This window comes from Microtus oregoni, unplaced genomic scaffold (genome assembly GCF_018167655.1).
Source record: "Microtus oregoni isolate MIOR12 unplaced genomic scaffold, Mior012 000025F_ref0000491, whole genome shotgun sequence".
In the NCBI taxonomy this organism is placed as follows: Eukaryota; Metazoa; Chordata; class Mammalia; order Rodentia; family Cricetidae; genus Microtus; species Microtus oregoni.
In genome coordinates, this window is record NW_024543084.1 from 27519877 (window position 1) to 27537422 (window position 17546).

Genomic DNA, 17546 nt, shown 5'->3' on the forward strand with positions numbered 1-17546 from the left:
TTGTGAGCCACCATGTGGTTGCTGAAAATTGAACTCAGGATCTCTGGAGGAGCAGTCAATGCTCTCAACCTCTGAGCCATCTCTCCAGCCCTACCCCTTTAATTTTTGTCTCCATTCCTTATGTGGAGATGCAGGGATGCTTCAAGCTAATATATCTTCAGGCTTTGATCTTTGTTATGGCTTCTGGTCATCTTATACCCAGGAATGCCTTATCAACTCCAAGAACTCCTGCTACCTGTCCAGGGGACCACACCGGGGATATATTTGACCAAACAGCCATCAACAATGAGCTGCTTCTCAGCTACCATGTCTTCAAATTCATCTCCATTAGACTTGATGAAGTCACAATTTTTTGAGGTAGCCAGGGAATGTGAATAGCGGCTCAGTTCCTCAGGCCTTATTCTGCAGCTTGGTACAGATGGACAGGGTGACCTGGCCAGTGTGAGTCCTGGGGACAGCATTGAGATCAGAGCTATGAATATCCACCAGAAAACTGTCCCCAAGGTCCCTTAGGGAAACTCCTGTAGGCAACAGGTTGAATGCACTTCCCAGAAGCCCGTGGCTCGCAGCCATTGCACACAAGGCCCCCATGAGGAAAGGAACAAGTTGATATACTTGGTGGGAGATACAAATAAAATCTTTTTTAAAAATGTATGAAATCATGATAACTTTCCTCTTCTGTGTAGTTAACAATTGTTCAAACAACACTTACTAGTTAATATAATTTTAAATATCTTCCAATGATTTGAAATGCTGTCCTATTATATATGCCTATTAACCAGGTAAGCATATGCATTAGTTAGACATACACTCTCTCTTTTTGCACTATTACTGTCTTTTCACCCATAAGATAACACTGTTTTTATTATATGTCTTGATGCTTTGTCTTAATTACCTGGTCCAGCTCGTCCTTGTACTCCATTCTTATTCCTTCTCAGAACCTCCTTTCTTACTCATATTTAATTTCCAAGAGATTATAGAAGCATGCTCATATCTTTCTTTTTAAAAATTTGCATCATAATCAGATTATGGATTAATAGTCCATTTTTTCATCTTTTATGTTCTAGATAGCAATTTTAATGTTTCCTTTTCTTGTTTAACCAGTTTCTGGGTATTTTGGTGTTTTTGTTATATCGTTAATAGCTTTTTGTTGCTGTTGTTTTAAGGAAAATGGGTTTAATTCATGCAAAGAGAGCACCAGGCCTCATGGCAACAGAAGATCCATGAGAGTTCTCACCTTTCAACATCCCAACCTGTTGTTTGTATCTATAGAGTTATCGCCTTTTATATTAATTCACTCTGTCCACCACATAGAAATGGATATGGGTGTAATAATTATGTCTGGAGCTCTGTTATCAAACTGCCTGAAATAGACAATGGAAGTAAGAAAGGAAGGAGGGAAGGGGAATGAAGGGAAGGAGGGAGGAAGGGTAGGAAGGGTAGGAAGGAAGGGAGAGGAGGAAGGAAGGATCAGGCTGAAAGAAATTGAGGATGAACTGTTGGTTATCTGTGGTGTGGTCTTTAGCATATCAAAGTGTTTGCCCGCTACCAGGCTTTCTCAGCCAAGCACCTGTGGCTCTTCTCACCCTGCCCCCACCCTAAACTTCTCCAGCCCAGTGCGTCCCTCCCCCAGCTCCTCATTCCCTTGTAACCCTCTTATTTCAGTTCACACTTGGTTAGTCCCCTTTCTCCTTGCCTTCTCTCTTACTCTACTTCGTCCACACTGTCTTCTCTCTTTTCTGTCACGACCAGGCCCATGCTACAGTCTTCTGTTAACTACTTCATTTCTCTGCTGGGAACTCTTCCGACCGCCTCCAGCTCTACTGTCCCTCATATCCTCTGTTTATGCAGGTAGGGAAGGAGAGAGGGAGGAAGAAAGGGAGGGAGGGAGGAAGGGACGGAGAGAGGGAGAGAGAGATGGAGGGAGAGAGGGAGGGAGGGGCGGAGGGAGGGAGGGAAGGAGAGAGAGAGGGAGGGAGGGAAGGAGAGAGAGAGGATTGATTTATTTTGGCTCATAGTTTCTAGAAGTTTCAGTTCATCATAGGAAGGAAGGGAATGGCAGAGCAGAATAGTTTACAGCTGGGGGAGTGGAGACAGTCCAGATTGCTGTGGGAACCAGTGGTCAGGTGTAGCCTCCTCTAAGGACCTCTTTCTGCCAGCTAGGTACCAACTTCCAGAGTTCCTCAATCCTCCTCAAACAGTGCCACCAGCTGGGCACCAAACATCAAAACACAATCCTTCAGGTGCACCTCCGTGAGTTTGAGGCCACCCTTATCTACAAACCAAGTTCCAGGACAGTCAGGGCTGTTTCATAGAGAAACCCTGTCTCAGAAAACAAAACAAAACAAAACAAAAAAATTAATGTCTAGTTTCTTGAGTTCTTTATATATTTTGGAGATCAGACCTTCGTCTGATGTGGGGTTGGTGAAGATCTTCTCCCATTCGGTAGGTTACCTCTTTGCCTTAATGGCTGTGCCCTTTGGAGCACTGGACTGAGCTCCCAAGGTCCAGTTGAAGAACAGAAGGAGGGAGAAGATGAGCAAGAAAGTCAGGACCGCGAGGGGCTGGTCCACCCACTGAGACAGTGTGCCTGATCTAAAGGGAGCTAAATACCAGATTTAATATTTATTTATTCTGCATTGCTGGTAATTGAACCAAAGACTGTCCACACTGAGCTGTTTCTTCGGATTGGATAATGGATTTTCATATATACATAGGCTTTTGTATCTATGGACTTAATTATATTTATGGTGTTTTGCTTTCCATTCATTATTCTGAGTTTTGCTAGGGTTTCCTGACAAATTCCTGAATCCGGTGGCTGCATCTATACTTGTAGCCACCACTCAGGAGTCTGAACCAGAAGGATTCTAAGTTCCAAGTCTACCTAGTCCTGCCTGGGCTATTGAATGGATTTGAGGCCAAACGGGGCAACTTAGTGAGAACTCATCCCAAAATTAAAACCATAAAATGAGGGCTGAGGATATCATTCAGTGGTAGAACACTTACTTTGTATGGCTGCAACCCTAGATTTAATCCACAGCACTGGGAGGGCAGGGGGTTCTGACAATTCTGTGGAAGCAACTGGAAGGAGTCCCTCTGAGAATCATTTCTGTCATGGTAATTTATTATGTTTAGGCTTTGTTTCTTGGGGTATGTTTTTTTTTAATTTATTCATTTTTGAAGTTCTCAAGTTTATTTATATAGAGTTCAGCACAATATTTTTTGTGATTGTTTGTGATAATTTTCAATTCTCTGTATCTGTGCCTCTTTTCCTACAGCCCTTTTTTATTTTTGTGAGTTTGTATGTTTTACTTTTCATATGCTTATGCAGCAGTTGTGGTGACTTGAATCAGACTGGGCCTCCACAGACTGGAGTCTCAGTACTCCTCTCCAGTGGGAGGCAGTTCTTAGGAGGCGTGGCCTTGTTAGGAGAGGCATGGCACTGGGGACTGGCTGAGAGGAGTTCAAAAGATTTTGCTGCTCCCAGCGTCTCTCTTTTTGTCTCCTGCTTGTGGATCAGGATGTGAGCTTCTAGGTGCTGCTCCGGTGCCTGCTTGCTGCCATGCTCGCCGTCATGCAATCCTGGATGCATCCTCAGATACATGATTCTGCAATTTATCTTGGGCGTGGTATCTTATCAAAGCAATAAAAAACTAATTAAGACAACAATCCAATATTTTTAAAGGCTTACCTTTTATATTTATTTATTAGTTGTGTTTTTCTGCTTCTTGGTACTTTTTTTTTTTTTTTTTTTGGTTTTTTCGAGACAGGGTTTCTCTGTAGCTTTTTGGTTCCTGTCCTGGAACTAGCTCTTGTAGACCAGGCTGGCCTCGAACTCCCAGAGATCTGCCTGCCTCTGCCTCCCAAGTGCTGGATTAAAGGCATGCGCCACCACCGCCCGGCCCTCTTGGTACATTTTTATATTTATCTTTGTGCTTCTGTCTTTCTGTGTGGTTTATATTTTTATATTTATCTTTGTGCTTCTGTCTTTCTGTGTGGTTTAGATTTATTTCATCTGATTTCTTGAAGAGGCTCTATTCACTTCTTGTTTATTGAGATGAGTCTTTGGGGCTATGTCATTTTTTCTAGGTGGAGTTTTCATTGAATCCCTCAAGTACTAACTTGTGATGTTTACCTTATTGTTATTTCCGAGGAGTCAGTCTACCAGGGGAGTTGTACTTTTCTCTTGAACTCTTACATTCTGGCTTTATGCTGAAGGTGATAGGATAAGGGCTTATCTTAGTCCTTGCTCACTGCTACAGCAGGCATCTTAGATTAGGTGATTTATCAATAGTGGAATCGGCTTCCACTTGCTCTTGCTTCTGAAGACTGGAATGTTCATTGTCCACAGATAGTGTGTGGTTATGGGGCTCTCATATGGAAGGTGGGCAAGAGCGGCAAAAAGGCTCCCTCTAGCCCTTTTATGAGATTAGCAGCCCTATTACTCCCCAGGAATGGATCTAATCACCTGCCCTACTTCTTAATACTGTTACCTAAAATGTGAGAGATGAAGAGTTAGACATTTGACAAGAGAAAGCAGTTAAGCATAGTTGCAATCAGGATAGTGAAGTCATAATTATGAGTTAGATATTCCACTCTGGCTAAGGTACAGAATCTAGACATTCAAGCCCAAGGAACCAGTCATAACACGATAATTACATACCAAATAGAAGATAATGATTACCTGAACTGAAATTAACCGAAAAATAAGAATGTTTTGCTGGAGATCATATTAATTAAACTTAATAGAAGTAGAGTAAGGGGAAAATCAAATAGCTTAGTCTTTGATAATATGCACTGAAGTGAAAATGTAAGAGGAACATCACAATTGTCAGGGAGCCTGTCATGCCAGGGAGAATGCTCATGTACACTCCACCATCCCTACTTGTGTGTTGGCACTGACAGGCTCATCTTCAGTGCAGGAAAGGTCCCTGGAGGGTAGCCATAGACTGCAATCAAAATTCGCATATTCATGTTCTAGCACTCATTTGGATTTTACTACAAAATACTATGCAACGTATCAGCAGCAGAAATGTACTCCTCATAGCCCATAGTCTGGAATGCTCACAGTCAGGTCGATGAAGCTGATGTGTGGTAAGAGCTGATTTACAGGCTCATAAACAGTGAACCTCTCTTTCCTCACAGACTGTGTCACAGAATGAGAAGCTCAGAGAGCCACCACCCTTCCTGTGTCTCTGTGTTCCTGTCAGCACTGCTGTCAATAGGGGAGATTCCTACTTAGAACATTTGGGAACTTACACCACTGAGTGAGCCAGGATGTCTTTACTCAGTCTGTTTACTTTTAAGTAAATGATTTAAAGAAGTAATGGGTGTGACAGCTAAGAAACAGTTCCCTTTATTGAAATTAACTTAATGTTTTGAAAAACTTCCCTGAGACTCAAAACACTAACAACATTTTGACGACGTGTTTAGGTAAGATAGACCACTTGGTGGTCACAGTCACCCCTCTCCCTGCTGGAAGGAGCAGAACAGTAGGTTTGTCTGCATCTTTGAGCATTTTTAAAAGAAGCAAATGTAATCTACCAAGCGCTCGATGTGCGGCTGACATTTAATAAATGTCACGGAGAAGGAACATTTGTCACTGAAAGTGTAATTTGGATTTCAACCTTTTTATAGGATTGCTTTCTTCCCCAGATGTACTCGCAAAAGTGCAAGATCCCCTTTTAAAAGGCTAGATGAGAAAAAATACAATTGTTTTACAAAACCACGGAACATTATGAGTAGGTCAGGAGTATTGGCTACCAACAAAGTATCATGCTGGCTTAGGGAGAAAAGCAGAGGCAGGCAGCTGGAACACTCTTCTTACCTTTAGGACACTTGGGAAGAGGAGGAGCTAAAGAAGGTCCTCAAGGTAAAGAGCTGGCTAGTTAATTTCAACAGTCACCTTGAAACCTGTAGTCCTGGGGAGACTAGCCTCTGACCAGCCTCTGGAGGATTAACTTGAATAAGATAACAGAGTCGGAGAGACCTGCCCACTGAAAGCAGGACCATTCCTTGGGCTGGGACCCTGAACTAGGTCTAGTGATCTGACCGGAAGCCTTCCTTATTGTCTGCACCGTACCTATGGACACCACGGATACCACACGAACAGAGGCCTCAATCCCTGCCCCAATGAACTATAACCTCCAACTACAACACAAACAAACAAACAAACATAAACAAACAAACAACCCTTCCTTCTTTAGCTTGCTTTTGCTGGTTATTTTATCACAATATCTAGGAAAAACATTTCAGAGACTGGCCTTGGGCATGCAGTGAAATACAGAATCCGCCTTCTCAGAGGGGGATTACATTCTATTAAGAAAGATGAGCTCTATGCAAAAAAAACAATTTTATAGATATCTGGTGGATCATCTCAACTATATCCATACGACTCTCTCCATCCACAGCTCCACATGCGACATCGCTTCACATTCAGAGCAGGCATCAAAAGAAAAAAACAAAACAACAACAAAATAACACACAACAACACGGAACTTTTAGCAGAGACTCGACAGGAAGCTCTAAGCATGATGGGAAATCTTGATTGTCAACCCGTTTGAATTTGGCATAACTTAGACACACTTCCAGACAGATCTGTAAAGATGTATCTTGGGAGGGTTAACTTTGGTGGAGGGGAAGTGTTCAGCACCTTTTGGTGGTGGCACAGATGTAAGGAGGTCCAAGGGAGAAACTGTCATTTTTCTGCCTGCCTTTGCCCTTACCTTGTTGCTGCAGCTGCGATTGTGGGGACTCAGCTTCTTTGGTCTGGGGCCTGGAGCCCAGCAGCTCTCCAGAATCCTCCAGGCCTTCAGCACCAGATGGGCACTGTTGAGGAAGCTAGTCTCATGGACGGAGCAGCTGCCAAGTTGTCGGACTCTGCAGTGTGTAAAGAGGCATGCTGGACTATCTAGTGTATGGTGTATACCAATGTAATAGGTCTTCTTCTAATACATACTCCTTCTATTGATGTTCCCCTAGAGAACCCTAGACTGTTCTGTTAGAAACCTGCATTATAAAGTTTTGTATCATCATTTCTGCTGCTCCCTTTAGTACTACAACATAGCTACACACGGGAATCACATAGGCCCCAGGTCCTAGGGGAATCTGAAACATACAGATTCTGCTAGTTGGATCCCACCTGTGGATGATGATTTAGCTCACATGGGTTGTGTCCAGACGTGACATTTGTCAAACCTCCCCTGTTAATCCTAATATGAGAAAAATTGAGAATATTGTCTTACTGGATCATATAAGATTCCAGATGGTAACAATTATTATCTTTGGTGGGGCCTTTTGTTTGTCTCTTTAGACTTTCTGCGTGGGGGTGGGGGGGACGACAAACAAGCGACAATTACCAGTAAGCTGGATAATTCTACAGAGAATTTCTCAACAGCAACCGCACAGCTGCTTTAGGGACGGCTGAAGTCATGTGCACATCACAAGAGTTAGGGAAAGGAATTTGGCCCAGAGTAACCTTCTGGCCACTGGAATTTTTAAATGCTATTCTTTATGACCAGTCTACAGTAAGGGACATGATCGGAATTTTCTAGAAAGACTTTCAAAGCAAGAGTTAGGCCTCATGACACTATTTTCCCCCAAGTCATTACAGGAGATTAAGATAGCCTTTTTGATTTAAATCTAGTATTTAGGGCAAAGCATCACTGCCTCTTTGGAACCCGATAACTTGTATTTTTCCTCAAAACACTGAAATGTGGTGGTTCTAGCAATGCTCTAGGAATGTAAGTGCTTTGGGGCAGTCTCATCCTTTGTAAGAAAGATGAAAGGGAGGAAGGGGTGCCTGGCCAGTGTCTATCTAGGAAATCTGGAGAACCAGAAGCAGGATGTGGGATGTTAATCAGATTTCATGGTCTTAAGGTTCCCAGGGACTACAAGTTTCTCTTGTGTAAAAAACAATCAGGCCAGCTGCTGCTTTCTGTTATCAAGATGGACAACACACACGCTGACCAAAACAGAGAACAATTTTTGTTATTGTACTGAATATCTTAATCCTTCAACATATCATTCGTATCAATTCCAGATCCTGCGCAGCGTCAACCTCTTTGACAGACACTGAAAAGTCCTGCTGGCCTTGATGTGGGAGTCTGTGCCTGGGACTTTCTCTGAAAGCAATCCCCTGGGGAGAGACCCAAGTTCCTCTCTAACTCCAGGGAGTTTGTGATATAGGAAGATCTTAGTATGGCAGGAGAGAAGGATCCAGAGAAAGATAAAGATTCACACATTTAAAAAAAAGCCAGTTTGCAGAGGAAAATGGCCAGCCCATCCTTACCTGAGCTGCTACTTCTTTTTTTATATACCCAATTTTATTTCCACATTTATTTTACTATAAACGTGAGTCACTATCCAGTTGTAGGCAGGCAGTTGTAGTAGGCAGGGTAAGGTTTATACAAAAGACAGAACAAAGGCAGGTTTGTGCTATGGGATCTACAACCCCAGACAGCAACATGGCTGTGCCCATGTGTCTGTGTCATCAGACTGAGCTTCTGCTAATGAACCAGGCACACCCTAGAAAAGACCCACTATATAAACCTAAGAGAGGGCTTTCATGCTGTGTACGTGCCCCATAAAGGGACAGGTGCCATGTGGGTCAGAGCTTTTGGGCTTGTTCCTCGCTCAATAATCTAGTGCTTTATTCCCATCCTTGGGAGTGCTTTTCCTTTCTTTTTTTTTTCTATTGAGAAAAGGAGAAAAAAAACAAACAAGTTTCCACCTCCTCCCAGCCTCCCATTTCCCTCCCCCTCCTCCCACCATTCTCCCCCTCCCCCCACTCCTTTCCCCCTCCCTCTCCAGTCCAAAGAGCAGTCAGGGTTCCCTGCCTGTGGTAAGACCTAGGACCTCCCACCTCCATCCATATCTAGGAAGGTGAACATCCAAACTGGCTAGGCTCCGGCAACGCCAGCACATTAAGTAGGATCAAAACCCCGTGCCATTGTCCTTGGCGTCTCATCAGCCCTCATTGTTCGCCATGTTCAGAGAGTCCAGTTTTATCCCATGCTTTTTCAGTCACAGTCCAGCTGGCCTTGGTGAGCTCCCAATAGATCAGCTCCACTGTCTCAGTAGGTGGGTGCACCCCTCGTGGTCCCGACTTCTTTGCTTATGTTCTCCCTCCTTTTGCTCCTCATTGGGACCTTGGGAGCTCAGTCCAGTGGGTCTCTGTCTCTATCTCCATCCATCACCAGATAAAGGTTCTATGATGATATGCAAGATATTTGTCAGTATTGTTCTAGGATAGGGTCATTTCAGGTTCCCTATCCTCAGCTGCCCAAGGAACTAACTGGGGACCTCAGCTTGGGCACCTGGGAGCCCTTCTAGGGTCAAGTCTCTTGCTCACCCTAAAGTGGCTCCCTTAACTAAGAATTGTGGTTCCATGCTCCCCTGTCCAACCTTCCTTTATCCCAATCCTCCTGTTTCCCCAAGTCCCCCCCTCCTTCCCTTCTAACTTTTCTCTCCCCATTTCCCCTTACCCCCATCCCACCCCACCCCCAAGATCCCAATTTTCTCCCCGGCAATTTTGTCTACTTCCCTTAGCCAAGAGGATATCTATATGTTTTTCCTTGGGTTCACCTTCTTACTTAGCTTCTTTAGGTTCACATATTGTAGACTCCGTGACCTTTATTTATGGCTAGAAACCAATTATGAGTGAGTACATCCCATGTTCATCTTTTGGGGTCTGGGATACCTCACTCAGGATAGTGTTTTCTATTTCCATCCATTCGCATGCAAAATTCGAGAAGTCATTGTTTTTTACCGCAGCGTAGTACTCTAGCGTGTATATATTCCATACTTTCTTCATCCATTCTTCCATTGAAGGGCATCTAGGTTGTTTTCAGGTTCTGGCTATTACAAATAATACTGCTATGAACATAGTTGAACAAATGCTTTTGTCATATGATAGGGCATCTCTTGGGTATATTCCCAAGAGTGGTATTGCTGGGTCCAGGGGTAGGTTGATCACGAATTTCCTGAGAAACCGAAACACTGACTTCCACAGTGGTTGCACAAGATTGCATTCCCACCAGCGATGGATGAGGGTGCCCGTTCCTCCACAGCCTCTCCAGCAAAGGCTATCCTTGGTGTTTTTGACTTTAGCCATTCTGACAGGTGTAAGATGATATCTCAAAGTTGTTTTGATTTGCATTTCCCTGATTGCTAAGGAAGTTGAGCATGATCTTAAGTGTCTTTTGGCCATTTGAACTTCTTCTGTTGAGAATTCTCTGTTCAGATGGGTGCCCCATTTTTAATTGGGTTAATTAGCATTTTAAAGTCAAATTTCTTGAGTTCTCTATATATTTTGGAGATCAGACCTTTGTCTGTTGCGGGGTTGGTGAAGATCTTCTCCCAGTCAGTAGGTTGCCTTTGTGTCTTAGTGATAGTGTCCTTTGCTTTATAGAAGCTTCTCAGTTTTAGTAGGTCCCATTTATTCAACGTTGCCCTTAATGTCTGTGCTTCTGTGGTTATGCATAGGAAGCGATCTCCTGTGCCCATCTGTTGTAGGGTATTTCCCACTTTCTCTTCTATCAGGTTCAGTGTGTTCGGACTGATATTGAGGTCTTTAATCCATTTGGACTTGAGTTTTGTGCACGGTGATAGATATGGGTCTATTTTCATTCTTCTACAGGTTGACATCCAGTTGTGTCAGCACCATTTGTTGAAGATGCTTTCTTTCTTCCATTGTATACTTTTAGCTCCTTTATCAAAAATCAGGTGTTCATAGTTTTGTGGGTTAAAATCTGGGTTCTATATGATTCCATTGGTCGACTTCTCTGTTTTTATGCCAGTACCACACTGTTTTCATTACTGTAGCTCTGTGATAGAGTTTGAAGTCAGGGATGGTAATGCCCCCAGAAGATCCTTTATTGTATAGGATTGTTTTGGATATCCTGGGTTTTTTGTTTTTCCATATAAAGTTGATTATTGTCCTCTCCAGATCTGTGAAGAATTTTGATGGGATCTTGATGGGGATTGCACTGAATCTATAAATTGACTTTGGTAGAATTGCCATTTTTACTATGTTGATCCTCCCAATCCAAGAGCAAGGGAGGTCCATCCATTTTTTGGTATCTTCTTCAATTTCTTTCTTCAATGCCTTAAAGTTCTTGTCAAATAGATCTTGCACTTCCTTGGTTAGAGTTACCCCAAGATATTTTATGCTATTTGTGGCTATCGTGAATGGTGAAGCTTCTCTGATTTCACTCTCTGCTTCCATATCCTTTGTGTATAAGAGGGCGACTGATTTTTTGGAGTTGATCTTGTATCCTGCCACATTACTAAAGCTGTTTATCAGCTATAAAAGTTCTTTGGTGGAGTTTTGGAGGTCGCTTGTGTACACTATCATATCATCTGCAAATAACGAAAGTTTAACTTCTTCCTTTCCAATTCGAATCCCCTTGATGTAGGGATAAGTCCCGCCCCTTAGGGGGTGTGTTCGCCTCGGGCTAATGTCTGCCTATAAATTTGGCGAGCATGCTCTGAGCTCTCTCTTCTGCTTTCCTGGTCTCCGCGGGAACGGTGGTTCTGTAAGTCTATTTCTACATTAAAACTATATATATTTTTACAATCTGTCTGCATTCCTTTACGCCGCTACATTTTGGTGTCCAACGTCGGGCTATTTTGCCCCCAACTCAAGCAGGTAGCCCGCTAGTTAACACAGCACCCTCCCGGGTGCTGTTTTTCAGTTGATGACTCCGGCCCCACAAGCCCATTCTGCCTGCCTTGGCTAAGTTTTGCAGCAGAACCCCACTGCCTGAATTAGCAGAAGCTCAAGTACCTGCGGTTTTGCAACAAAAGCTGCCACAACGTCAGATTTGGTCTGTTACAAAGTGACTTGGCCGGTTGTGGTGGCGCATGCCGGTAGGATTTGCTGAAGGAGGTAGAGGAGGAGGCAGGAGGAGGCAGGAGGATCACAAGTTTGAGGCCGGCCAGGCAGTGGTAGAGCACGCCTTTAATTCCAGCACTTGGGAGGCAGAGACAGGCGGATCTCTGTGAGTTCAAGGCCAGCCTGGTCTACAAGAGCTAGTTCTAGGACAGGCTCCAAAAACACAGAAACCACCACTGGCAGGAACCGATCATTGCAGGTAAAAAATTTTTCTTTTATAAATAAAATGTCTGAACACATTACTGTTCAAGAATTTAACAGTTTTTTTAATTGTACCATGTGGGAGATTTTACAAGAGGTGTCTATCACCCCAAATCTATGGATCCTTCTGGGATTCGTAGTTTTCATTGGCACCAAATGGTTTGATAATAGAAATATGATAAAGTCTTTACGAGACGAATCCAGGATTCTTAAGGTAGAGATTGAACGCTTAAAAACAATTGAGAATGACAACAATCTTCTCAAGAATCAGTTTGAAGTTCTCCAGGCTGATAACAATCTTCTCAAGAATCAGTTTGAAGTTCTCCAGACTGATAACAATCTTCTCAAGAATCAGTTTGAAGTTCTCCAGGCTGATGTTAAGGAGAAATTCATTACTATGGAAGAGGGAACAGCTGATCTGGACCATAAGATTCAGTCCCTTTCCGTAGGAAATGAAACATTAACTGAGAGAATCAAAACTGCTGAATGTGACAATCGGATTTTGTCTAAAGCTTATGACAGATTGACGGAAAGATTGTCAATACAAGAAGGCACGGTTTATGCCATAAAAAATATGTCCAAAGATGAGATGTTATCTCTAACGGACAAACTTCATACTTTAGAATCCTCAATGAAGGCTTTGGAACATAATTCTGGACAGGAGATTCAGACATTGCAGAAGGCAATGGTGAACAGAATTGAAAAAATTGAGGAATTTCTAAATTCTGATGAAGAAGAGCAAAGGGTAGAAAGGCAAATTTTAACTACATCTGTGGGTAAGTCTCTCTGGCACAATTTCCACAAAGCTCTACCTACAGCTCTACCTGCCTTTCCAGTAATAACAACAGAGAAGGTGATTGGTTCCAAAAACCCTAGGGTCATCAAGGAGGATACATGGGAGCCTGTCCGTATGAATGACCTCAAGGAAATTAAACAGGCTGTCATGACTTTTGGGATGCAAGCCTCTTTTGTTAAAGAGATGCTAAGATCTTGGGCCACGACAAGCAGAGCAACCCCCTCGGACTGGCTCCAGCTGAGCTCTGCAGTACTTGAGAGTGGACCGCAATTGAAATGGCAATGCTTATTCAGGCAAGAGGCTAGACTCTTAGAACAGCAGGAAAAAGCGAAGGGAATTGACATTTCCCTAGATCAAATTCTAGGTGAAGGGCTCTTTTCCGACCCTCAGGAACAAGCTAATTTGGATGAAAACACACTCTCCATGTGTACTACAGCAGCCTTAAGGGCTTGGGACAGGGTACAAGACCCAGGACAGAGAATGGAATCATTTGTCAGAGTTAAACAGGGTCAGAGAGAACCCTTTAGTGACTTTTTACAAAGATTAACTAAGGCTGTACAAATAGGGATATCTGACCCAGAAGCAAGACATATAATGATTGAGTCTTTGGCTTATGAAAATGCAAATGTGGAATGCAAAAGGATTTTGGGGCCTTTAAAGCTCAGATCAGCGCCTTTGGAAGAATGGGTCTTGCATACACTCAATGTTGATACATTTGATTATGGCACTGAAGCATGGGTAGAAGAAGCAATTTCCAATGGTAAAAGGAGACACCAGAATACCAAATGTTTTAATTGTGGCAAAATGGGTCATATGAAAAGGAATTGTAGACAACGGATTTTCAGAAATAATAATAATAATAATGCATCTTCTAGAAATAACAGAAATAGGAGGACTCAGCCTTCAGGTTTATGTAGAAGATGTGGAAAAGGCAGACACAGGACAAATGAATGCAGGTCTACAAGAGATAGAAAAGGCAACCTGATACAGTCGGGAAACGTGAGAGGGGGGGCCTCACAGGCCCCCATGGCAAACATGGTTCAGTCATATCCAGTTTCTGCAGAGAACATGCCTCATCAGGACAATTAGGAAGCCCCATGCCTACTGTTACAAGCAATAATGATCAGAAAGATAAGTTACGTGTGTTTTGGCAAACTTCTATAAATGATCAAAGACCTAAACTGAGAGTGTGTGTAAATGGCATTTTTATTACTGGCCTGCTGGACACAGGTGCTGATGTAAGTATCATTACCCCAGAATCTTGGCATCCGTATTGGCCTCTTCAGAATGTAAATGTTCAGCTCCTGGGAATTGGAACCCTATCTCAAGTAAGGCAGAGCACGAGATGGGTAGAATGTATAGGGCCAGAGGGACAAATAGGAAAATTAAAGCCATATGTAGCCAATGTCGCAATGAATTTATGGGGTCGTGACCTATTACAACAATGGAATACCGAAATTAACATTCCTGCTACTTCTATAGCCTATATTTCTGAGAATAATATTAAAAGATATTACAAACGGAGAAAACCGGCCATTCGGGCTGTACAAGAACAAGCAATTGATGTCCCTTCAGAGATAACAACAGCCTTGCCTCTAAAATGGTTGACTGAGAAACCAATATGGACAAAGCAATGGCCTTTAGCTGAGGAAAAGTTACAGGCTTTAGAACAGCTGGTACAAGAACAATTAGATGCTGGACATATAGAAGAATCTACCAGCCCTTGGAATTCTCCTGTATTTGTGGTTAAGAAAAAATCAGGTAAATGGAGAATGGTGACAGATCTCAGGGCCATCAACAAGGTTATTCAACCTATGGGCCCTCTGCAATCTGGAATTCCTTTGCCCTCTTTATTACCAAAAGGATGGCCTCTCATAGTTATTGATTTAAAGGATTGTTTTTTCACTATACCTTTGCAAAAAGAAGATAGAGAAAAATTTGCCTTCACAGTGCCTACTTATAACAATTCTCAACCTTCGAGGAGGTACCACTGGACCGTTCTCCCCCAGGGTATGTTAAATAGCCACTCCCTGTGCCAATATTTTGTGAACCAACCATTGCAAATAATACGCAAGAAATTTCCCAAATCTATAGTATACCATTACATGGATGACATCTTGTTATCCGATTCAAACATGGATACCTTGAGCAGACTGTTTGAAAAAATAAAGATACTTTTACCTAAATGGGGATTGCAAATCACTCCTGAAAAGATTCAGAAGGGAGATTCTGTTAATTATTTAGGTTATAAAATAGGTTTGCAAAAAATTAAGACACAAAAGCACAAATTAGGAGAGATCGCCTACAGACTCTTAATGACTTTCAAAGACTGTTAGGAGACATTTCCAGTCTACGACCAGCTATTGGAATAACACCTGATCTAATAATTCATTTGAACAAAACCTTGGATGGTGATAAAGATTTAAACAGTCCCAGAGAATTAACAGCTGAAGCAGAAAAGGAACTGACAATGATTGAGGAGAAATTACAACAGGCACATGTGGACAGGGTGAATCCAGAGCTCGATTGTATTCTCGTCATACTACCATCAAAAATTTCTCCTACAGGAATTTTAATGCAGAGAGATGATATTATTTTGGAATGGATCTTTTTACCACATAAACCAAGTAAGAAACTGAAAAGTTATGTGGAAAAAGTCTCTGAGTTAATTATAAAAGGCAAGCTGAGACTTTGTCAACTAGCAGGCATAGACCCAGCAGAAATTATAGTGCCTTTCACTGCTGATGAACTAAAGAAATTATGGGAAGATAATGAACCATGGCAAAGAGCTTGTGCTAATTTTTTGGGAGACATTAATAACAACTATCCAAAAAGCAAGCGGCTTAACTTCATAAAGAGAACTTCTTGGATTCTTCCTCGAATCGTCCGTGATGCTCCAATAAATGGAGCCCTTACATTCTATACTGATGCCAATAAATCAGGGAAGGCAGGTTACAAATCAGAAGACTTGGATAAGGTGGAACAAAGTCCGTATAATTCTGTCCAGAAGGTGGAATTATATGCCATTCTTATGGTGCTAAGGGATTTTAAAGAACCTATTAATATAGTTACAGATTCACAATACGCAGAAAGAGTTATTTTACATATTGAAACTGCTGAATTTATACCTGATGATACTGAACTAACCTCATTGTTCCTCCAAGTTCAAGATTTGATCAGGAACAGGCTTTGCCCTATGTACATAACACACATCCGATCCCATACGGGTCTGCCAGGTCCTCTAGCACAAGGTAATGCAGAAATTGATCAATTATTGATTGGTAGTGTGCTACAAGCCTCTGAATTTCATAAGAAACATCATGTTAATAGCAAAGGTTTGAAGAAAGAGTTTTCAATTACATGGCAACAAGCTAAGGAGATTGTAAAGAAATGCCCTACTTGCTCTTTCTATAACCAAACGCCACTGCCTGCAGGGGCTAATCCAAAGGGCACCCAAAGGAATGAAATCTGGCAGATGGATGTGTTCCACTTTGCAGAATTTGGCAAATTAAAATATGTTCATCACACCATTGACACTTATTCAGGCTTTCAGTGGGCAACTGCTTTAAGTTCAGAAAAAGCTGATTCAGTAATCACTCATTTATTAGAAGTCATGGCTATCATGGGTATACCTACACAAATAAAAACAGACAATGGTCCTGCTTATGTTTCTAGGAAAATGAAACGGTTTTTTGATTATTACAATATCAAGCATGTTACAGGTATACCATACAATCCTACAGGTCAAGCAGTCATAGAAAGATCAAATCGAACTATAAAAGATATGTTGAACAAACAGAAAGGGGTGGAAAACACTCCCAGAAATAGGCTACATAATGCTTTGTTAACCTTGAATTTTCTCAACGCGAATGAGAAGGGAACAACGGCTGCAGAAAGACATTGGATAATGGAAAAGTCTACTGAACTAAATCAACCAGTTTATTTCAAGGATGTGCTGACCTCACGATGGAAGCCAGGATATGTGCTACATTGGGGAAGGGGTTTTGCTCTTATCTCCACAGGTGAGGAAAAATTGTGGATACCATCAAAATTAATAAAGGTTCGGTTTGAAGAAGAGAAGCCACTTGGAAAAGATAAATAACAATTCTTTCATAAGGATGGCAAACATACTGATGGTAAGAAATACAGATAGGTTGGAGGCAGGGTTCTTTTCTTATCTCCACAGGAAAATGTTCATCTTCAAAGAAATTGAGGGACCCTGAATATTTAATTACTGATGGATGGACACATTTTGTAAGTATTAATTTTTATTTATATGTCTTATTAAACATTTCTTTATAAATATATAGAGCTGGTTTTGAAGTTGGACTATGGCTCAGTCCCTCTCCAATTCCAAGCCTGTTAGTAAGAGAAAAACCCAGAGTTTCTGGAGTTTCTGTCTCATGTCAAGAGCCATGATATGGGACAGAAAGAAATATGAGTTTAGAAAACATCTTTGCTTTTCTTCATATCCATCATACTTTTCATTGAATATATCTATCATGCCTTTCATTGAATATATATATATATATATATATCTACATATGTCTATATTATTCATGTTTAAGTTTTTCATAATGAACAATGAGTTTTTCCTGAAGTGACATTTGAAGTTTCCAGGAAGAAGATGGGGCCCCACAACAACTCTACCTG

At 41.9% G+C, this 17546-nt stretch overlaps 1 non-coding gene across 1 annotated transcript; it reads right to left on the reverse strand.

The window, feature by feature from the left end:
• Positions 1 to 491: 491 nt before the first annotated feature.
• Positions 492 to 625, reverse strand: LOC121463191. The gene has a single exon (XR_005976409.1). It is a non-coding gene; the product is annotated as a small nucleolar RNA SNORA70 (small nucleolar RNA).
• Between the last annotated feature and the right edge of the window lie 16921 nt (positions 626 to 17546).